This window comes from Archocentrus centrarchus, chromosome 3 (genome assembly GCF_007364275.1).
Source record: "Archocentrus centrarchus isolate MPI-CPG fArcCen1 chromosome 3, fArcCen1, whole genome shotgun sequence".
In the NCBI taxonomy this organism is placed as follows: domain Eukaryota; kingdom Metazoa; phylum Chordata; class Actinopteri; order Cichliformes; family Cichlidae; genus Archocentrus; species Archocentrus centrarchus.
This window is the reverse complement of record NC_044348.1, coordinates 31,965,087-31,989,816: the sequence shown is the minus strand read 5'-3', so window position 1 is coordinate 31,989,816 and position 24,730 is coordinate 31,965,087. Positions and strand designations below refer to the sequence as shown.

Below are 24,730 nucleotides of genomic sequence, written 5' to 3'. Positions count from 1 at the left end.
TGTACATGTCAAAATATTTTGGACTGATTTACAACATTACATTAGGCAGAAAACTGGACAAATAATTCAACTTAAAGAGAAGGACATTATAATATGTTTTGAGAACAAAGGCATGGACAAAGACTTCACTGACTTCATTCAACTGCTGCTGCTCCTGGGAAAATTTCATATTCATAAAACCAGATGGACAGACTCCAAACCAAATATTAACCACTTCTGTCAAGAGCTTCTGCAATACAGCACTACAATCAAATCATGCTTTAGTAGCTGCCTTTTTGTCCTTTCTCAGTGACATCACAAACCACAGGAATATGAAGAAACCTGCACGGCGCAAAGGAGAGAAAGTAGTCAATGCTTAGACTATGACTGGTCACAGTTTGTGTATACACATTACAAACATCCATGCCAAAATTGAAATCAAGTATGTTAATGTTATGGCATATGTCAGGGGTATTCAACTCCAGGCCTCGAGGGCTGGTGTCCTGCAGGTTTTAGATGTGTCCCTGATCCAGGACACCTGATTCAAATGGCTGAATTACCTCCTCAGTATGCAGTCAAGTTCTCCAGAGTCCTGCTAATGACTTCTATATTTGACTCAGGTGTGTTGAAGCAGAGACTCGTCTAAAACCTGCGGGACACCGGCCCTCGAGGCCTGGAGTTGAATACCCCTGGCATATAAAGTGTAATTCTTGACACTTCATATGCTATAATGTCCCAACAGAGGGGTGGCTGTAGCTCAGTAGGTAGAGCAGGTCACCTACTGATCAGAAGGTCAGCGGTTCGATTCCTGGCTACTCCAGGCTACATGCCAATGTATCCTTGGGCAAGATACTTAGCCCAAAGTTGCTCTCCGACCGTCCCGTCGGAGTATGAATGTGTGTGAATGATAGTTAATTAAAAAGCACTTAGCTTAGCAAACATGGAAGTGCTTGTATGAATGGGAGTGCATGGGTGAATGTAAACATATTGTAATAGCGCTTTGAGTGCTCATACTGAGTAGAAAAGCGCTATATAAGAGCTAGTCCATTTACCAACAGGGGACTGCAGCTAACACTTTCAGAATCAAAGCTTTACAATATATATTAGTCACATAACCCTGTCATTCAAAATTGCAGTAATAGAAGAAGAGAACCTTGCAGTGAGTTCAGGATGGAGAACATGTAGAGCCCAGCAGTGGTCAGGTAGCCAAAAGAGAAGAAGATCAGGCCCCAGGTAATGCAGAGGAGAGTCATGACTCCCAGCAGGGTGAAAAAGTCTTTCTTTGCTCTGTCATGGTTACTCTGTCCAAACTGATTTGCCAAATATAAAATGACAGGAGATTATAGAACATCTGACACCAGCAGTAAGAAAACTTGAAATGTGTTTTAAAAGTTGGGACTGTTAACATAGCAGGTTACAGAGTGAAACTATCTGAAACTAAGACACACTTTGAAATCTGTTTGAAGAGTGATGACTAAAACTGCTATTAAGAGACCTGTTTAATGAACAATTTCACAGTTCTGTTTCAGTTTGTGTATTCATTTTGGACTCTTTTATTAATTTATACAGTTTATCTAATGGAAATGCATAAGATCTAAGCAAGCACTGTAACAAGAGGAAGAGGTATCACAGAAAGAACTTGAGTTAAATATAAGATATGCAGTGGAATTACACAGGACTGTAGGCAGCAAGGCAACTATTGGGAACAAGAAGGAGGAGGCAAAAGCAAACTACATATTCCATAATACTCCAAAAGGGTCAAAGACAGGAAGATTAAAAACTGAACACTAGGAAAAGAAAAAAATCACAAGGAATACTGGAAAAGGTGGCAAAAGCATGGCAGGGAGTAAAAGACAATGGAGACGAGTGTTTACGCTCAGAAATAACTCAAACCTAAATAAAACAGCAACCCCAAACATTACACAGTTTAGAAAAATACCAGAAGATGAATTAAAATTTATTAGAAAAGCTAAGGGACTGACAACCTGTCATTCAGTTTGTGTATCCTTTAAAATAAAGATGCCAGTGAATTTAATGCTTGTTAGTAAGATCAGTTCATTGCGGGGTTTCAAGGAACTGCTGATGGAGAAAAAAATTAGACATTCATAGACTTTTCAAGACTTAAAGATTCTTTTAAAAGATCACAAGATGAACTTGTACCTGTTTGATGCGACGGAGAATAAAAACATGTCTGAGTACCACCACAAACAGGCTCATGTTAAAGAGGAAGACCACGCTGAACAGCCCCAGTGCAGTCACGTACTTCACTGTTTCATTGGTTATATAACATCTACAAAGAAAGTGAGATCAGATGATATTTTAATCTCTCTCCAGGTGATTCAGCTTCAGCAGATTATATAGCAGGTTAAATAGAATTTGATGCGCATCCATTTTTGTGCTTTTTTGTTGAAACAAATATCCAGAAACTCTAATGCACATATAAAAACAGTTAACAAGTATAAGTTACATCAACATTTTTCATGCTTGCAGGTTTGTTCCTTACATTGTGTCGTTAGATGCCTTCAGAGAGGCTTTGCCATAAAAGTGTCTGTTTATGATCACCACCACTGACACAATGACTGCAGGGACACCTGGAACATTGAACTGAGCAGTTATTTAAAGGTTTGCAGACTGATAACAGCTTCCTGCTTAAATTACTCCACTTACCCCATCCCACCATGCTCAGTTTGAGCAGGTATCTCTGGACATAGATGTTGAAGACTTTGACTAAGACAAAGTAGAGATGGAAGCCCTCCAAGGCCATCCAGCTGAAGGTGGCCAGCAGGGAGTAATGAAGGAAAAGGGCCATGTATAAACAGAGGAGGGCTGTGCTGACAGTGTGGAGCTTAGCAGGAAGTGCAGGTTGAGGAGCATCAGGGCAATTACAAGACTGATGTGGACCTTCATAGAAACATCTACTCTGAGTATTCTGTGAGACAGCAGTGGAGATTTGGTAAGTGACAATGTTCACGGTCAGGTCATGGATGAAAGTTAAACCATATGTGACAGAAGAAAGGAAGGATGACAGAAGTACAAGCATAATAAGAAAGGACGCCTTTCACTGTAAGAAGACTGATGATCGTATGAGAGAAGACTGCATTCCCTTTTATTAAAATAATGCATAATTGAAGTTCATGAAGACCAGCAAAAATCAATAAAGTCAAAACAAGACAGGAAGAAGAGAGCAGAGGATGACGACCTGATGTAGTGACAAGAGTGTCTTAATAAAAATATAAGAGGAGTGAGGATTGATGAAGGTTGGAAAAATCTCATCCAAAAAATAGTTACCTATTTGTGGTGAAGAGCAAAACGGTGATGACCAAGGCAACAAGAGAGAGAGACTACAGCCAATCAGAGAAATATAATTTAGAATATCGCTGTCATTTGCTGACATGGGAGCATTGATCTGTGGAGAAAAGACACACTCACATTATCATATCAGTATATTTGCTTGTGGGAGGGCAGGGAGGGAGCAGAAGAGGGGGGTGATTTTTTAACGATGCAGAGCTAAACCTCCTACATTAGGCATAGAACTCCAAAGTAGCCATGCTCACACTAACTTCTGAACATTTTCTGACATTCAGTAAAAGAAGAAAATGATTATATGTTTGCAATCAAAAGAGCAGACTACCTCCTCCTCTTCTTTCTTGGGTTTCTACTGCCTGAGGTATTCACTAAGCACATAATCATTTGTGGCCATCTTCCTGACGTATTCATGGATCTTTGTTGTCTTATCCTAGTTAGTGGTTCTGACACTCAATGGTCCTCGGCCTCCTTCCTTCTGCTTAACGTACGGTCTGAAGGTGTTGGATTTGGGGTGAAACCCTCCATGCATGGTAAGGACCTTTCTTGTCTTGACATCAGTGGCTTCTATCACCTCCTTTGGCCAGCTTATTATTCCAGCATGGTATCTGACAACTGGCAGGGCGTAGGTGCTGATTGCCTGAATCTTGTTCTTCCCATTTAGCTGACTCCTCAGGACTTGCCTTACTCTCTGGAGGTATTTGGTGGTCGCAGCTGTCCTAGCAGGATCTTCATGGTTCCCATTTGCCTGTGGGCTTCCGAGGTACTTGTAGCTGTCCCCCTCAGTTCTGACTACCTTCCTCTCTTTGTTACCATCCAACCACACTTCTCCAGTCCGAATGACATTCCAATATCATTGCTGTAGATCAATGTTGGTGTGGATCAGTGAATAGATGTCTCATTCACTCCTGACATATGATTTGATGTCATCCATGTACAGGATGTGGCTGATGGTTGCTCCATTCCATAGTCTGTATCCGTAGCCAGTGTTGTTGATGATCTGGCTGAGGATGTTCAGGCCTATGCAGAACAGCAGTGGGGACAAAGCATCTCCTTGGTAAATCCCGCACTTGATGGTGACTTGTGCAATTGGCTGGAAGTTGGCCTCTAGTGTTGTTCTTCACATTCCCATTGAGTTCCTGATGAGGTATCTTAGGGTCTTGCTGATCTTGTACAGTTCTAGGCATTCCAGGAGCCATGTACAGTATGAGTCATTCAGTCATAGGTTTTCTTGTAATCAATCCAGGCGGTGCACAGGTTGATCAGTCTAGTCTTACAATCTTGAATAACTGCTTCGTCTCCCAGTAGCTGGTGTATTTAATTAACTCTGCCTGCAGTTTAAACAAATAGCATTAACTGATGCCTCCCTGACTGTTAATAATGACCTGTGTCTACCCCACCCTCTACACACAAAGTGGAGAGGAAGCAGTCACTGTAGGGGAAACTCTGGCAACACAGAACAAGTTTTACCTCAACTATAAAGAACAGCTTATCCAGAAATACAGAAATACAGGAGGTGAGAGATGGGAAGATGGGAAGGATGGACGATTTGAGACTTCAAATTATTAGTAAGATGTTCTATTTATATTTTGTTGAAGAAAGTCCCCTCAGCTCCAAATGGATGGCATCTCTTGAATTCCATGTCATATAACAAAAAAAATCCAGTCTTACCATGAGCACAGCAAAGTATGTGAGGTGGTCACAGGAACAGGTGACGTTAGTCTGACCAAGTGTCCACAGTGTGATGCAGCCATCTGGACTGAAATCTTTAAAACAAAGAGAGCTGCTTCATCTGAATTAGACTCAACTTTCTGGTCCTGAGTGAAACCACAAATCTCAACAATTCATGTTTATAAAAGACATACTTGTATTACATATTACTATACATGAGTGATATCATGCTTGGTTACTCACTGTTTGTTGAAAAATTTAGGAACTGACAGGAGGGTTCTCGAGTTTCCTATAGCACAGTAATACTGCACGTTATTCGTGTTTACTCATCTTTATTACACATACCCAATGTAAGATGTTATTTAATTCTGACATAAAATATGAATGGAATAAATTATTAAATTAAGTTGTAGTTACATTTATATCCTTGGTAAACTCCATGGTGATGTTGACACGTTTATGTAGTCCTGATATGTTCTTGCCCTTTACACTCAGGCCAACCAATTGTAGATTATATAGTTCATGTGATGTTCCAAACATGGTCTACAATACAGCACACATTCATGTTAATGGGGCATTTTGTCTAAAACATTATTTATATGTAAGATTTTCTCACTATTCTAAAATGCTGTTACTGTGTTGAAAGGAAAAAGACAAACAGTGACTAACATTGATCAACTTATTACAATGCAACATTTTGCTGGGAAATTGGGGCCTGGTATTCATGTGAATGCTTCCAACTGTTGCACACATCAACAAATTGTTAAAGGTTAAGCATGACCGCTTTACATCTTTAGGTAAGCTTGTAGGGGCTTGCGCTAAGAAAACCAGTATTTCTAAATTGGTGCAACCTGAGCAAATGGACTAGCTCTTTTCTATTTAAGCACTCAGTGTTTTTTTTATACAACATGCCTCATTCACCCAAGCACTTTCATTTCAACACCTAAGTGCTTTCTATCTAACACTCTAATGAGCACGTTGAAGAGTAACTTGAGGTTCAGTATCTTGGATATCAAGGATACTTTGGAGACTGGAGGAGCCAGGGATCGACCCACAGACCTTCTGATTAGTAGGTGATCTGTTCTACCTCCTGAGCTACCCCAGCCACTTGTCTCCTTGGGTCAATGGAGAAGTTTTAAACCCACAGTTTAAAACACAGTTTTGCCATTGATGGCAAATTCCCCTTTGTTGATCAAAAGGTAAATGGACTGGTTCTTTTTTACTTGTCTACATTTATACAAGCACTTCTTTCTACACATAAGACCTTTCTATGTAAAATTCACACATATTCATACTCCAACGGGAGAAGCTTGAGGTTCAGTATCCTGCCCGAGGATATTTTGGCATGCAGCCAGGGATCGATCTGTCAACCTTTCGATTAGTAGGTGACCTGCACTACCTCCTGAGCTACAGCCTCCCCATTCTGGGTTATCTTCACCAAGAATTGCTTGGGACCTCATGGTATGAATTCTTCCATCAAGAAAGCTTGCCCCATTTAGCAGATAGACATTCAAAAGTGCTGTGGAATAAAGAAAAAATGGAGACAAACGTCTGTATACTAAGCTGTATTCCAGTGGTAAGGGACATGTGTAGTTAATGGGAAGTTATAGGGCTCAGTTCTGTCATCAAGACAGTGATTTCATAATATATTCATAATATTTCCTTTGTCTCTATTTGATTCATTTATATCACAAGAAATTAAATGATAAAAAAGAATTAATTAAATGACAAACTAAACAGGTGTAGGTTGAAGCTACAGCTTAAATAACACCTACACCTACCTCTGATTTCCTAACAAGTCCTAAAAAAATAAAGTGCAATTTAAAGACAATATTTCTGTAATCTTATTGGACTAAAGGAAACAAAACCAATGAAGTATGCTGAGATCCTTTTCTACAAATTTTATATAATCAAGTGTAGCTGCTCACCTTACTTGTTTCATGCCATTTAAACACGCAGAAACCAATCTTGTTCTTCGGTCCAGCATCCAATTCTTTCAGAAGTTGAACACTGACTCTGCTGCCGAGGACGGGCGTCACTGCTGCCTGAATCATCAACATAATTCCAGAAAGAAAAATGTTCCATGTGAATGTTGTAACAGGATTATGTGACTCGCATATCTACCACGAGTGATGGAAATAGTTCTTGAAGGCATTTTAATTACAAATTATGACCTGACAGTTATTACATTTATTTTAGATTGACTGTAATTATTGTGTATACCAAATTTCACTATAATCCATACATGGCAGAAACTTTGCACATAATTATATCCCATATGATATAACAAACAGTCACCTCAAAGTGCTTTATATTGTAAGGTAAAGACTGTACAATGATTACAGAAAAAAACCCAACACTAAGACGGCTGGGTGAAGTGATGGCTTTTTAAGTAATGGTTTAATTACTGTCACCTTAAAAGTCTGTAGTATGTAGCCAGTTAATAAAGACTGAAGCGTTAATTAGTTTGTAGGAATGGGGTCTAATAGACACGTTGATGGTTTGGAGGAAGTAACTTTTGAAGTTAGCTCAAAGATCAATTATAGAGAAACAGTCTAAATAAATATCACCAGTACTGAAAGCAGCTGTACACAAAGAGACACCTGTAAAATGGTTTTGAATAATTTTATCTCTAATGATTAAAATTTTATTTGTCAAGAAATTCATGCAGTCATTACTTGTTAAAGTGTAAGGAATATTCAGCTCAACAGAGCTCTGACTCTTTGTCAGCCTGGCTACAGTGCTGAAAAGAAACCTGACCACAGTATCTAGAGTCATAGACAGTGAGGATGTAACACTATGGACAAGATAATCTACCTCTGTGGCAATAGAGTTTACGTAGCTGCCATGCAATGTGTAGCACATGGCACTGAAGAGCATAATAATGGAGGATGAAGCATGACATCTAGTAGTTGCAAAACCAAAATGTTGGACAGTGTTGACACTTGCTGAAAAACTGCCAGCATGTTATGAAGTCACATTTTTCTCCAACAACTTTTTCACACCATTGTCTCATTTGCATAAATTTCAGCATCTCCATAAGTATTGTGTTGGTACAAGAGGACCTCAAAATTGCTGAAAGCCATCAATTGGGCCCCCTGTACTTCTATTTCCTGAAAAAGCATTTCCATGAAGTGCTTAACGTGAAGAAAGTGTGTTAACGTGAATCACTTTGTTTTACACATTTTCAATAATTCTGTAGAATATAATGACTTATCATTAAAATACAATTTTCATCTCAATGGTCTGATAATTTTTCATCATTTACTTTCAAATAGATGTATTGGTCTAAGGCTTTATACAAATTACTCAAGCAGAAAGAAACAGATGCTCAGAAAAAAAAAAAAAAAAAAATCACAGAAAATGTAATTGTTTACTTAGTGGTGATTTGATAGTTGTCTGAATTGTTGATTATATTCTTCAAACAGCAGTTGGCTGTTAAAGAGAGGAAACATATAATATACTTGTTAACGATATCCCCACCAATGACAAAATATTCCAGCAGTGTTTTTGTAACATGCAATAAAATGTAACAAAACTAATTATATATATATATACACACACACACACACACACCCTGGCCCATGTGATTACAGTCATTCCTCACTATATCGCTTTTCTCTTCTTGCAGCTTCCCTGTATTGTGGTGTCATGGTGTGCTGTGTGGCAAAATGCAGAACACACAGGCAAATGTAACAGGAAGGTGGCTTACTGAGAAATGAAAACATGAACAGAGCTAAGCAGGGCTGGACAGGTGCCAGAACTAAATGCTAACAGGCAGGGTGACACACAGCAAATGGAGCATAGATTACAACGCAACAAGGAACAAACACAGACTGAGCACTTAAATACACACAGTAGGTAATCAGGAAAGAGGCAGCAAGTGAGGGGCAAAGCTGAACGTAATTAACCAGACGAGACAAAGGGAAGCAAAACTAAACACAAAGCACCAGGAAGACAGGACTATCAAAGTAAAACAGGAAACACACACAGATGCAGGACAGTGACGCAGAGGAGACAGGAACAAAAGGAACTAAACCAAAACTACAACAAACTGAGGACCTATTCAAAAGAAAACTAATAAACATAATCAGAGATACAACTTAAACAGAACCAAATGAACACAAAACACTGGACCACTGGCCCAGGACCATGACATGCGTATTTTTAAAAAATTATATTTCTAATTCTGTTTCATGGAGTTTTCATTATATTGTGAAACTTTGTGGTACATAATTTCTCTAACACCCGGATGAAGAGATAGGTTATGCCTAAGCCTTTAGTGGAAATAAAAGTAACAGCCGACGACAAACATACTGCACCATCTTCATCATCATCAGTACTGCACAGCTACATAATTCGTCATGTTCATCATTCAAGTTGTAGTAAGAGAGATGGAAAGGTTTATAGGAGTGTGGGATGGGTTTTTAAAGCTTTAAAATATATATAAATAATAAAATAAATATATAATAAATATAACACAACTACTTCGTGGATTTTCACATATCGTGGGGGTCTCTGGAACATAACCCCTGCGATAGGTGAGGGATCACTGTATCCACATGAGCAATAAAGGGTCACAACCACCTCCAGGGGACTATGCCCACTGGGGTTTAAATACCTGGGTCACTCCACCTTTTGCTTTGAGAACTCGAGAAGCCTTTCAGATGGCAGGTGAAACGTCTTCAGGAACCAAAAAGAAGTCTCGTCGCCCATTTTTCAATCTCCAGAGACAACTGGTTCTTATATTGCGCTCTTCTACTTTGAGGCCTCCTTCACCCTTTCACACCCATTACAGCTAAGTGCTTTCCATCTAATATTCACACACATTCATACTCCAACAGTTGCATCAGAGAACAACTTGGGGTTTGGTATCTTGCACAAGAATACTTTGGCACACAGACTGGAGTAGCCAGGAACTGAACCACTAACCTTCCAATTATAGTGGGTGACCTGCTCTACGTCCTGAGCTTCATCCACCCCAAACAGATGTTGCTTACAGAAAAGCCTGCTGATTTTAGGTTCAAAAGACAGCAACAAAATCTCAGTATCCCACATCCAGTTCTCATTTCAATGGTTAGACTCAGACTTTGACAGTTTTTAAATGTCATCCAGCGCAAGAATTCAGCATCTGGTCAATGGTCATATTATTTCGCATTAGTCACATTAGCTGGGTAATGCTTGGAGGTGTGAGTCCATGCCTTTTACAGACTTCCTCCAATTTTTGGGTTATTTATTCTAGTCTCACTACTGTAAGTGTCAGTGTGCCCTGTGTGTTTTTGTCTTTACTTCCTGGTCAAAGAAATCTTTATTATCCAAAGGAGGGCAAATAGTTTTGCAGCTAGCCATGACATTAAAACAACAACAACAAAACACAAGTGTAATCTCACATATATAAAAATAAATGTATAAATAGAAAGCACCTTGAATTATTTAATAAACCTACTGCCACAGTAACGAAAGAGTTTTTGAACCTATTGGTCTTTGACCGTGGCACCACAAATCTGCGGCCTGAGGGAAGTAACCTGAAATGGCCATGAAGAGGATGGCTGGAATCAGCTGGGACAGAGCAGAATTATCTTAGGGTCCTGACCTTATACACAGCCCCCAGGTTGTTAGGGAAACCCCTGCAATACTGCTGCAGAGTTTAACAATTCCCTGGAGACAAATGTCTTTAAAAAATCAACATTTTATGGAAGTTTTAATGGTATGTTTACAGGCATTACAGCATTTTGACACTTTTAGAGTATTTATAGGCTAGCATCTGGACCTGCTTTATGATAAAGAAAAATACAATACTACAATAAGGGAATTTTCATACACTGTTAATAATAAAAATTTCTATAAGTACATTAAAGTACTTACTCATTGCAATAGGATAACATGAGTTGTCAGGCTTATTACAGTCTCCACAGATACGATTTCCTGATGCAAAATTCCCAGAGAATATGATATGAGACACTAAAGACACCAGCCACCAGAGTATCGCCCACTTAATCCTGTGAAATTTTTTTTTTAAAAATCACTTATAACAAAAAAACTGTTTCTGCTTGAGAAGCAGAGGATGTTTGTCATGAAAGCAACTCATGAGCAAAATTAATTAAAAATTAAATAGATTCACTTAGATTTTCTTTTTCTTAAATAAAATAATAATGATATAATACGTCATCTGACAAGATTCTAACCATATCTACATGTAATCTATTGTAATTTTATAGCCACAGAATCTTTGTTGAGAGAAGATCTGGGCGGAAGTCAATTTTAGATGTAAAGACATGACATTGTGCTGTCTCACATTTCAAACTGAAAAAGAATATTTCTTGGATATACGGTGACTCCATAACCTTAAGTGGAAGTTTATTATTGGAATCATGACAACCAAGGACAACTGTTGGTTTCCTTTTTCAGACCAGATGAGGTCTTATACACATAGGTGCACAAGAAGATGTGATGAACACCATCCATCCAGCCATCCCTCCGTTTGTTCGGGGCCGGGTCACGGGGGCAGTAGCCTAAGCAGAGAAATACAGATCTCCCTCTCCCCAGCTCCTCCAGTTTCTCCAGGGGGGAACACTGAGACATTCCCAGGCTAGCCAAGAGATGCAATCTCTCCAGTGCATCCTAGGTCTGCTCCAGGGCCTCTTCTCGGTAGGACATGCCCAGAACACCTCAAGAGGCGCCCAGGAGGCATTCTAGTCAGATGCCCGAACTACCTGGCACCTTGGGATGTGAAGGAGTACTCTTAGGAGTACTCTACTCTTAGCCCCTCTTGAAAGACTGCACTCCTCACCCTGTCCCTATGGAGAGGCCAGCCACCCTTCAGAGGAAGCTCATTTCTGATGTTTGCATCCAAAATTTTGTTGTTTTGGTCACTACCCAACGCTCGTGACCACAGGTGAAGGGCATGAAGTAGATCGACTAAAGTAGATCGCAATGAACAATACAGCATCCATATCCCCACAGCCATGGCCCTAATCCATCTGTCAACTACCTGTTCCTCTCTCCCCTCACTCATGAACAACACCCTGAAGTAAATAAACTCCTCCACATCATTTTTGTTTTCTTTCATTTAACAGTATAGTTTAATAGATTTGTTATTACTCCAGATAATAGTTTAAATCACCATTTGATTGCATTTATCTAAAGAAGTGCCATCTATCCATCTGCCATGTTTATTGTGTCACACTCTGGGGTTGCCTGAGAGATTAGTGTGTAGCCTGAGCAGGTCATAAATCAAAGGGTCTGACACTTCTCAAGGGCTACCCGGGTTGGGGAAAGTTTTTTTCATGGATTTTCCATGGGTATTCTCCTTTTTGCAGCTGGGGGCAGTAAAGCTGCCAAATAAATGATAAATAGGAAATAGGTTTGGGCACATGAAGGGCAGGCTGCCAACAGGGCTGGATATGGAGTTGATATATCAAGTAAAACTGTCAACAAACATCAGACCACTCTAGCATCAAAATCCATTAAGAGTCTGGTACTGGTAATGTAGCTGATCCAAAATGCTGCAGCATTTTGGATCAGCTGAAGGCTTTTCAGGGAGCTTTTAGGACAGCCTGATAATAATGAATTACAATAGTCCAGGCTAGAAGTAATAAATGCATGAATTAGCTTTTCAGCATCAGTCTGAGAAAGGATGTTTCTAATTTTAGAAATATTGCACAAATGCAAAAAAGTGATCCTACATATTTGTTTAATATGTGCATTGAAGGACATATCCTGGTCAAAAATGACTGCATGATTCCTCACAGTGTTACTGGAGGCCAAAGTAATGCCATCCAGAGTAAATATCTGGTTCAACACCATGTTTCTAAGATTTGTGAAGTCGAGTACAAGAACTTCAGTTTTATCTGAATTTAGAAGCAGGAAATTAAAGGTCATCCAGGCCTTTATGTATTTAAGACATTCCTGCAATTTAACTAATTGAAATGTGTCATCTGGTTTCATTGATAGATTTTCTGGATTTCGTTTAGTTTTTTTGGTGATTTTAGGTTTGTTTATTGGTGGTCTGGGAGCAGGCACCGTCTCTATGGGGATGGGGTTTTGGAGGGATGGCAGGAGGAGAGAAGCTGCAGAGAGGCGTGCAAGACTGCAGCTCTGCTTCCTGGTCTCAACCCTGGATAGATGCATTTTGAAGGATTTAATAAATTTGGCCACATTTCTAGAAATGGGAGCTGCTCCATCCCAAGTGGGATGGATGCGTCTCTCCAAATAAGACCAGGTTTTCCCCAGAAACTTTCCCAGTTATCTATGAAGCCCACATCGTTTTTTTAGACACCACTCAGACAGACAGTGATTCAAGAACACATTGATTAAATATTACACATTGAGTCTTATCAGTTCCATCTCATTACATTTCATGTGGAACATTAGCAAACTTGATAGGTTATTGAACACTTCAAAATTTAAACACTACAGTTTGTAGCCTATATTTAAGTGAAAGCTATCATTATGGTCTGCCAGATCCACTCAACATGTCAGTGAAGACCAATATATTTAAGGTCAAACCTTTCCCACCATTGACTCCACGTCCCAACAGTCAAGATGTTTTGGATTTAAGAGATCACTATACTACTGCTGCTACTACTAGTACTAGTAGTACTATTAATAATAATAATAATAATAATCAAAATAACAATAAAAAGCATTTAATGTTTTAAAAGAGAAACAGGGTAGAACAAACACTCAAACCAGTTGTATGAATTTACACGTCATTTTTCTCTCTTTAGTTAAATAGCCAGATGATATCTCTCAATCTCGGTACAGACAATGATAGACAAATTATTTATCTAAAATAAAGAGAACCAAAACATATCCAACCCTTCCATGTTGCTGAATTTCCTTGTATATTATTATTATTATTATTATTATTATTATTATTATTATTATTATTATTATTATTATTAACTTCTGAGATAAGAGCACAGGTGATATGACAGCAAAAAAAAAGGCCTGGTGAAAGTGAACAGAATCATGAGAAGATGAAATCACATGTAAATGACATTATACAATGGAAAGAGGAAGCTACAGTGGACAGAAAGCTGAAATAGTCCCTCCTTTGCCACCAAGCCTACACCAAACACAGGCTTACATCAAATAATTGAAGCATATCGAAACTGCACTTAGATTTTCTTCACGCAGATTCACCACTATGTCTTGTTTTATAGAAACCAGTTTATCTTAAATCTTAAATTAATCAGTAAATCTTAAATTATAAAGCAGTTCATTGGTCAATATTTTAGATCATGTCTAAATATTGTAGCATGTCACTACTTTGAACAGGAAAGGGCAGGACAAATAAATAGATAACAAGGTTAAATATGAACCAAGAATATTTGATTTATGTGTGAGATGTGATCACAAAGTTTTAAGAACAAGTCCATCCATCCATCCATCCATCCATCCATCCGGGGTGAAGCCTATCCCAGCTGCCGCAGGGTACATGGGGCGATCACAGAGAAACAGCCAAATTCAGCTACATTTTCAATGCGCTCTGTGCTGACACAGTTCGGATTACATCATCTTAATGTCATCCTTCAGACACCTTCGGACATTACATGCTTCGTTCCAGCATAAAGTTGACACAGCAAGCCTCTTAAAGAAGTGAGGCAAAAGAAAATGGACAAGAACCGGTGCTTTGACAGGACTTACCCACCATCACCTTACCAAAAGTGAACCACAGCCTTGGAGAAAAAAGGCCCATCCAAAGTCAAAGACTCATAATGCTGAGAAGAGACTGAATGAGCTCCAGTGTTTTCCAACCAGCATACAGTGGTTGAAAGAAATCAGTAAGACAAAGGCCACATAGTATGGCAGTGACTGAGAGACCAGAACGATTGTTGGTCAAGCTGACCTGTGTGAGGTCACGACTACAACAAAGATGACATCAAAAATCCTGCAGAAATGCATCACTAGCTGGTAGCATGAGGAGTCACATGAATCCCAGTACAGTGCAGCACAGTGTTGTGTATTCATTTTAAATATGTCCTCAATTAACAAACTGGAAGGCAGAGGTGGCAAAAGTACAGACATTCTTTACTTTAGTAGAAATACTGATACTTAAATACTCTGGTAAAAGTTGAAGTACTGATTTCTTTACTCAAGTAAAATTGAACAGTACAGGCTCTGAAATTTGCTCAAAGTAAATTTGTAGGATATTTCTTCTATTTGTGTGCAAAGCTAAATGAACCTTGTGCTATACTGATATAATAACAAAATAATATTATTACATGGGAATACAAACATTGTTCAAATTTAAATTCTAATGAATGTACTCAGCTTGAATCTGTTATTTAGGACACAAGCAATTAAAGGAAATTTTAAAAAGCTGTAGAGGGTGAGTCTGCCTCCACACTGAAACAAAACAATTTGTATAATAAGGGTTTAAAGTGGGATTGGTTAGGTGGGGGAACCCTAAGATGAGCTGTAGTGGCTCCATGTGGGGAAAGGAATCTCAACTTTCTATTGTGAGCTCCAGTTGATTTTCTGTGTGCAGGCTGTGATCAGCTGACCTGCTGCTGCTCTGAGGTTTACTGCTCTTTGTGGATGAACTGAATTCAACAACATGTAAGATGTTTCATGAGCTATGTTAGCTGGAATCTTTCTCCATCTCTGAGTGAACTCCTCTCTCGTATTGGCAAGTACAGCAGCTGGACCTTCAGCTCGCAGATGCACTGTGTGACAAACTGCACACAAACAGTTTGTGTGTTTGCTACTCCATTTATGCTCGCTCCTCTTCAGAAGGGCAAGCTAGATGCTGAAGTCTGCACTCATTCTGTCTGTATGTGATAAACCAATATGATTGCCTTCTGTGTGTTATCCCCCCCATTTACTCTTAAATTGGTTTGATGTTTGAAGGCACAGTGATGGAAATAAAAACTCCCCTCAGTTGTTAAACCTAAAGTGATGGGCCTGTTTTGAAAATATGAGTAGAAAGAACAGATATTTGTGTAAAAATATAGGGAGTAAAGAAAAAAGCAGTCAGAAAAATAAATACTCACGTAAAGTACAGATACCTGAAAATTCTACATCAGTGTAGTAACGAAATATTTGTACACTACCAGATTTAAAACCAAGATTAAAGGCAGATTTTTAAAAATTAATTTATGTATTTGTTACAAACTGAATCAAACAACACATCAAATGTTCACGCTTACTAATATATTCATTTACATCATTTAAACTCAGGTGCTGCTTTCTCAGGTGCCATGTTGCACAGGTAAACATCATGATCAAAAACAAGAAATAGCATTATAATATAAATTCCACCCGCACATATGATGGGGTGTAATAGATGTGCTGCAACCAGAGGCAGACAGTACCTACTGTGTACGTGGCACTACCTTCAGTTTCCTGGCTTTTCACCAGTACATAATCCTTAGTGATTACACAGTCCACCAAAAACTTCCTTTGGTGCCCCAAAAACTTTGCATTTCATGCAAAAACGTGTTTTGAATTTTCAACAACAGACTGTCAAGCGCATGGCTGAACCGCTGTGGCTCTTGAGCAAGGCCCTTAACCCTCTCTGGGTGCTTTCTAGCTGCTCCATGTTGTGCTGTGTGTGATATGTACTGCATGTGTGATGGGTTAAATACAGAGATGTAATTTCAATGCACTTATGTGTATGTGACAATAAAGTTGTTCTTCAAATGTAAAACAGTTGACAGGTGTAGTTGTAGTTAGATGTGACCAGAGGGGCGTGGCCATGAAAGACTGTCTATGATCATTACCGCTGGTACAAAGACTACAGAGACACCTAAAACACAAGAACTGAGCATGCAAAACCTTACAGATTACTAATGACAGCTTCCTTTGAAAAAAATAATTAAAGTTCTGCTTTCTGATGAAATAAAACTGAAACAGTGACCTTCAACTTTAGCTGAAATTCAAGCATCCAGATAAAGAACCAAAGCAGACAGCAGCATCACTTATTAGTCTCAAACAGAGCAACCATATTTGTTTGATGCAGTAGTTTCATAGCATAACTTTATGACAAGAAACACACATAACTCTAAAATATTGAACATTAATTAAAGTATTAACTTAATCTAAACAGAAAAGAAGTCTTTTCTGGCTTCTAATGATTATAATAAAGATTTCATAAGTCAAACCTGTGATAAAGCAAAATTGAATATCATTTACTAATACTTAAAACTAGTGATTAAAAACAGAAACAGAAAAGGGTTTCCTGAGGTCATGTATCAAGGGAGCACATTTTCTTTTAGACTTTTGGACTTATTTTTACAACAACAGGAGGCACCCTCTGCTGGCCAAGAATACAGATTTAAGTCACTCCGTCTGTTGATGAAGTGGGTTTGCTGAAAACCCCATAGGCGTAGGAACCGGGGGGGACATGTCCTCCCCAATATTGGAGACAGGCGCATTTGTCCCACTCAAAAATTACACCGCGGAGGAGAAAAATACATCTATAACTCGGTTACTTTTATTTTGAAAGTGCAACATAGCGTCACGTCACTGCGCTCCCCCCGCCCCCCTCTGAACGGCTCTGTGTTTGAGACGCAGAGACAGCGGCAGGAGTCAGAAACTCTTTTGAATGAGGTAAAATAGTCTGTCAGGAATGTTGTCATGAATATGGCTTGTTTATAACGTCTTGTTGTCAGTTTACTTTCATATATCTATATCTACACGATAAACTTGACTTACTGGACAAGGAGTCAATTTGCCAGCAGTTTGTGGCTGCAAATGAGAGGCGGAAAAAACATTTAGGCTCTTTTGCCTAGTCCAATGTTTTTTTAACCTTTTGTGTGCTCCTGCACCTGTTTGGCCAGTTATTAAATGTAGGGCTGTAAAGTACAACAGCACACTGTGTTGTGAGCGAGGCACACAGCTTGTCTATTAAATGTGAGAGGTATCACTTTTATTTATTTCTGTTGTTTATTATTATTATTATTATTGATATTTATTTTTATCTATTAGATTTTGTTTTTGTTGGCCAAACACACAGTTTCAAACTGAATAGGCATATTTTAATAGCTGTTTTGTTTTTTTTACTTAAGGTTGATATTAAAAAGTGAATAATTTGTTCATTACATTATTTGTGAGGGTTCTTTAAAGAACAATAGAACTGGTTCTTAAATGTTCATGTCAGAACATTTAAGAACCAGTTCTATTGCCAGTCAACCTACATAAATGCATTTTTGACCAGTATTAAGTGTTTTCAACCAATAAAACATATCAAACTTTGCACTTGTGTGTGTGCTATTAAATTATTTTTGTGCTACTGAAATTTTTAGCTTGCTAGTACCAGTGCGGCCACCTGATAAAGTAAGCGTACAGCCCTGGAACGACATGGTCATTATGCTTGATAAAAGACTCAAGTCATTTTGTTTGGTGGTTTGCCCATGTCATATGATTATAAAACATATAGATATGTAAATTATACATGCAATAATATAGGTGTACATAACACTAGTTTTCTAAGAAACATTTGAAAAAGAAGAAAGTAAAAGATCAAATTGCAATTTTTTATGCTTTGCTCAGAGTATTTACGGATCTGTCAAGTTTCCGATATGTGCCCCCCCCCCCCCCCCAATAGTAAACTCATTCCTATGCCCTTGGAAAACCCTCTGGCTTTATCTTCAGTCTGGCAGACTGACTATGGTTATACATCTCCTTGCATGCCCAGGGGTGGATAATCTTTCTCCACCCAGGGGAAGCGTCTGTCCATCAAATGAAAAATCTAAATTTTTTGTTAATAATTTCCTTTAATGTTTCATCGGTCATCACAGAAGTGCTCCCAGCCAGCTATTTTGAAGGCATGGGGCTACTCATGGTACTACGATATGTTTATGTCATATTATTAGTCTTTAATAGTTTCACATGATTTTGCAGCCTGCATGTTTCTTTTAAGTTACTAGCACATTCAGTTTCTCACTCTAGATGAACAGACCAAGGGGGCAGTTTCAAGCACCTTCAGGTATTTTAAGCAGCCTTATTAGACCATTTAAAAAGTTCACAGACTCAGAAACTGTTCCTACTTCTTGCTTCTTAAGTCTTTCCTACAAGGATGTAACAGGTAAATGCAAAGGCACATACGCCTGTGCTTAGGAGTGTCTCATTTCTCTAATCTGTTCCTCCTCTTTGTCTCTTCTGTCCTCCGTCCACCTGGAAATCACCCTATGTTGAAAGGTATCTCTATTTCTGGAGGACAGAGGAGCTATAGCTGAGGATGCACAGGTGTATCCTTTGCAGAAGTGTTTTACCTTCGGTGCAGAAAAAGACGTGTCATACAACTGGAATATACAAATCACAGCCACAGGAGGATTCTTAAAACAACTTGTCCGATCAAATGTTCTACCCTTCACTGTTTGCATGCTGCCTTTTATTAAAATCTGCTAGTTATGAAATTCTTGCCTCATGTAAAGCACTTTGCAAAAGTGCTCTTAAAATGATCAACATGAATTAAACTTTATAGTACCACCATTGTGAGCTTGACTGTATTGCGAGTATTTAATAATTAATTGTATTTCAGTCATGAATGTGGAAAGCCTTGTTTCTCATACTGTGGGAGGACCAGCTGCAGGCAGTTCTCCAGCACCTTTCAGATGACCTCATGATTTTCCACTGAGATTAAACATGCAGGAATTTCAGAGATGGACATTACAGACTATTCCCTAAAGTCAGTCCTCAGCTTAAATCATTGGAAAATCATAAGGTCTTTGACCACACCCATAGAGGGGGACTTTTTCATTTTTCTTGGAGAACCATCCCTGACTGTCAGGGAGATGAGGATCTTATCAGTGACATATTTATTGCTTTTATGTCTCTGTAGTCTGACTGAGGCAAACATTTCACATTTCCCAACGATGATATTCACAGAAAAAGGTAGGAAATGTGTATTTTCTTCACTTCTAAGACCTGGAATACTTTAAATGTCAGGATAAGGGTCATAAACTCAAGGACAATGTTAACTTTACAGCTTTGGATCTAAGTTAAATGCTTATCTTAACTTTTTCCACTATTAATGTTTTACTAGAAAGCCTTTTACAATAACAAGACTTATCCATCACTGCAGAAAAAGCCACATGTCAACAGTGGAAGTGAAATAGTCCAACTTGAGGTTGCAAACTAGGCACAGTACGGAAACACCTTCCAGGACTGTGTCTTATCCAGAGATCCTTCCTGTGGCAGCCACAACACTCAAAGCACCCGTGAGATAAAGTGAGACCTCAGAGCGTTACGTACCTTAAAAACTAGCACCCTTACACCTTTAAGTATAAACAAACTAAAGCGATGTATAGTCACGGTTCTTAACCACATTTGAGGTCTAACGGTTGTGTTGAATGCCATCCCTTCCATATGCACCAACAGAAATATTAAATTGTTCAAGTCTTTCACCCAGTTCTGTTCTCCAAGTTTAAACTAATTTCCACAACAGATCTCGTTTCACATGTGCACTTCTTCCTGCCCAACAGACATTATCCCTTTGAAATTCATTAAAGGTTCTACCTGTTATCTCCCCCTGGTTTCTTTAAAATCAGTCTTTTTCATTGGATCACCCGTATGTCACAGGGTTAACACACAGAGACAGACAACCATTCATGCTCACATTCACATCTACAGACAGTTTAGAATTGGCAATTAACCTAATCCATGCCTGTCTTTGGAGTGTGGCAATGTGTGTGTTAAAAGCTGAGCTTCAGTTTATTTTGAACGACAGCAGAGAGAACTATGGTGTTGCAAAAAGATATTTTACCTCTGTTCTTCCTGTAACTCTCTTGCAGCACTTTATAAAATACTTTCACCTGCAAATTTTGCTGCTTTTATTTAACGTCTGTGTAGATTCTCAGTTATCCAGGTCATAGTAGTCTCTGGAGCTTGAAAAAGGCGACTGGACTTCTTTTTGTTTCTTGAAGACGTTTCACCTCTCATCCGAAAGGCTTCTTCAGTTCTCAACCAAATGGTGGAGAGACCCAGGTATTTAAACCCCTGTGGGCGTAGTCCCCTGGAGGTGGTTATGACCCTCTATTGATCATGTGCTTGAACACATGTGCCCAGGTGTGAAGGGGGCGTGGGTCATATTTAATCAGTGGTTTCAGTTGAAACCAACTTAGGACTCCGCTCCATTGTTTCCTGTGGCCTATTGAGGTCACTGGAACAAAGGTGTGAATGGGGGTTGAGACGTCTGGGAAGGGAGCTCAGGACAGCACTGTAAGCGGGGGAAAGTTGGTGACGTAATCCACCTCCTCTGTTCAATGATGGTTGTTCACAGTGGACATAGATGGCTTCTTTCACTCCTCTTTCAAACCATCTGTTTTCCCTGTCCAAAATGTGGACATTGGCATCCTCAAAAGAGTGCCCTTTTTCCTTCAGATGCAGATGTACTGCTGAATCTTGTCCTGTCGAGGTGGCTCTTCTATGTTGTGCCATTTGTTTGTGAAGAGGCTGTTTGGTTTCACCAATGTAGAGGTCCGAGCACTCTTCACTGCACTGAACAGCATACACTACATCGCTGATCTTGTGTTTGGCGGGTTTGTCCTTGGGATGAACCAGTTTTTGTCTTAGGGTGTGACTTGGTTTGAAGTATACTGAGATGTCATGCTTGGAGAAAATTCTTCTGAGTTTCTCTGACAAGCCTGACACATATGGGATGACAATGTTGTTCCTCTTGTCCTTCCCATTCTCTGTAGTTTGTGTTTGGCCTTCATTCCTGTGCATCTTAGCTGATTTGATGAAGGCCCAGTTGGGGTAACCGCATGTTTTGAGGGCTTTCTTAATGTGTGTGTGTTCCTTATGCTTCCCTTCTGCCTTAGAGGGAACACTTTCCGCACGGTGTTGTAGGGTCCTGATCACCCCAAGTTTGTGTTCCAGAGGGTGGTGGGAGTCAAAGAGGAGATACTGGTCTGTGTGTGTGGGCTTCCGGTAAACTTCAATGTTGAGGCTTCCATCTTCCTCGATAAGCACCGCACAGTCCAGGAATGGTAACTTGTTATCTCTGGTGTCCTCCCTGGTAAAACGTATGTATTTATCCACTGAGTTAATGTGACGAGTGAAGGCTTCTACTTCTTGGGTTTTGATTTTGACCCAGGTGTCATCTACATATCTGTACCAGTGGCTAGGTGCCTTCCCTTTGAAAGAACCAAGAGCTTTACTTTCCACTTCCTCCATGTAAAGGTTGGCTACAATGGGAGACACTGGGGAGCCCATGGCACATCCACCAACTTTCCCCCGCTTACAGTGCTGTCCTGAGCTCCCTTCCCAGACGTCTCAACCCCCATTCACACCTTTGTTCCAGTGACCTCAATAGGCCACAGGAAACAATGGAGCGGAGTCCTAAGTTGGTTTCAACTGAAACCACTGATTAAATATGACCCACGCCCCCTTCACACCTGGGCACATGTGTTCAAGCACATGATCAATAGAGGGTCATAACCACCTCCAGGGGACTACGCCCACAGGGGTTTAAATACCTGGGTCTCTCCACCATTTGGTTGAGAACTGAAGAAGCCTTTCGGATGAGAGGTGAAACGTCTTCAAGAAACAAAAAGAAGTCCAGTCGCCTTTTTCAAGCTCCAGAGGCTTTTATTTAACCTGAATCCATGGAGTTGGATAGCAGTTTGTCTTTTAACACAGCACTGAGCTACTGACTTAACACAGCTACAGCAAACATCAGGCATAATGAACATGAAGCAACCATATCTCTGTCTAAAATGTCTTTATTCAAAAGAATAACCACATTTTACCAAAAGCGCGATGCATTGTTTCCTGAGCCATGATATAATTTACATAAAAACATTTATTTGGTAAATCATCTTGAATTATGTAAGACAGATTCTACGAGTCATCCAGTGACGTCCAAAGAATGAAAGAAACTGTTTCCTGCTACTCGACTTCTTTAGGTCGGTTGGGACTGAGGAGAGAGAGAGAGGCAGGACAAAAGGCACACTGTGGAAAAGAGCCAGAGATTAATAATAACTAGTGATTATATGCAGAGTGGTGTATAAACAAAGTGAAAAGAGGTGAATGAAAAAGAGATGGCACATCATGGGAACCCCCCAGCAGCCTAGGCCTATTGCAGCATAACTAAGGGAGGGTTCAGGGTCACCTGATCAGAATCAAAATCAGAATCAGAAGAATCAGAAGGTTTTTATTGCCATATGGGTGAACAGGTTCACAGCATTAGGAAATTGCTGCGGTACTTCGTGCTTACAGAAAAAAAACAAATAAGTATAAAAACTATAAGACAATATACAAGTATACAAATTGCAAATATACAGAGATATTAGAGCTATAACTATAACACAATATTACAAAATTACAAAATATACAGTGCAGAGACTAATTAAAAGATAAAAGAATGTAAACTATATTCCACTAATATGTACATCAGTGCAATCAGACAGGTGCATAGACATAGGGTCATCAGCGTTTGTGGAGGGTGGTGGTAACAGTCTTAGGGTTATTGTTCATGAGTCCAACAGCAGAGGGGAAGAAACTGTTCTTATGGCGGGAGGTTCTGGTCCGTATGGACCGTAGCCTCCTGCCTGAGGGGAGAGGGTCAAAAAGTCTGTGCCCAGGGTGAGAGTGGTCGGCTGTGATCCGACCTGCACGCCCCAGTGTCCTGGAGGTGTACAGGTCCTGGAGAGATGGGAGGTTACAGCCAATCACCTTCTCAGCAGAGTGCACAACGCTCCAGCGTACCACACAGTGATGGAGGAGGTAAGGATGGACTCAATGACGGCAGTATAGAACTGCACCATGGTCCTTGCTGGCAAGTTGAATTTCTTCAACTGCCGCAGGAAGTACATCCTCTGCTGGGCCTTTTTGACGACAGAGGTGATGGTGGGCTCCCACTTGAGGTCCTGGGTGATGGTAGTTCCCAGGAAGCGAAAAGAGTCCACTGTGGTGATGGGGGTGTCAGTCAGGATGATGGAGGGTAGAGGGGCTGTGTGCTTCCTAAAGTCCACTATAATCTCCACGGTCTTCTGGGCGTTCAGTACCAGGTTATTGTGGCTGCACCAGGACACCAGACGTTTGACCTCCATCCTGTAGGCTGACTCGTCCCCGTCTGAGATGAGTCCGATGAGAGTCATGTCGTCTGCAAACAGACGACATGACATACAGCCCTAACTACAAGCTTTATCAAAAGGAAAGTTTTAAGTAGGTACTGGCAGCACTTAGCTAACACCTATAGAATTGGTCACGTGGCTACTCAAACAGAGATAAGTTGTTCACCTTCTACTTGCCACTGTTCAGGTCTGCTTGTTGGAATTTAAAATATTTTTAAACCAAATAAAATTTAATGAAATTCTCATTCTGTACATACCAGTTGCAATAAGTATTCAATAATGTGCATAAATCCACTTAGAAAACTGCCAGATTTGGTCAGTATGGGCCCAGCTGACTGTTTACCTCAAGTGACATTTAGCAGATTCCTCGTGCAGAGTTGCAATTGGAGCTAGGAGCCATCGTGGCGACTTTGTTTAGCCCCATTTTATGAACGAACAATGTGCGATTTGCAGTCGGTCACATGGCTGTGATGTGGCTTTCTGGTTTGTTGCAGTCATGTGCTGCATTCAGGGTTTTAGAAGCAGAGATATTTTCAAGGCTATTTTCAGCCTTTTTTTTTTTTCCCCCTTTCCATGATCAGAAAGTGGCTTGGACATTTTTGGACCTTTTATATGTTAAATTTTTAACCTTATGTAAAAAACCATTACAGATATTGACCTGAAATATTCTATGCTTCTTTTTGACTTTACAATGATTTTGAAAATTTGGCTGCCAGTACCTACTTTTTGTAATCTTAAAAATAGAGAGG

General features: G+C 39.7%; 1 pseudogene; it reads right to left on the bottom strand.

Moving 5' to 3' along the window:
• Window positions 1-253: 253 nt before the first annotated feature.
• LOC115778249 (adhesion G-protein coupled receptor G2-like) lies at window positions 254-7,086 on the bottom strand (annotated as a pseudogene).
• Between the last annotated feature and the right edge of the window lie 17,644 nt (window positions 7,087-24,730).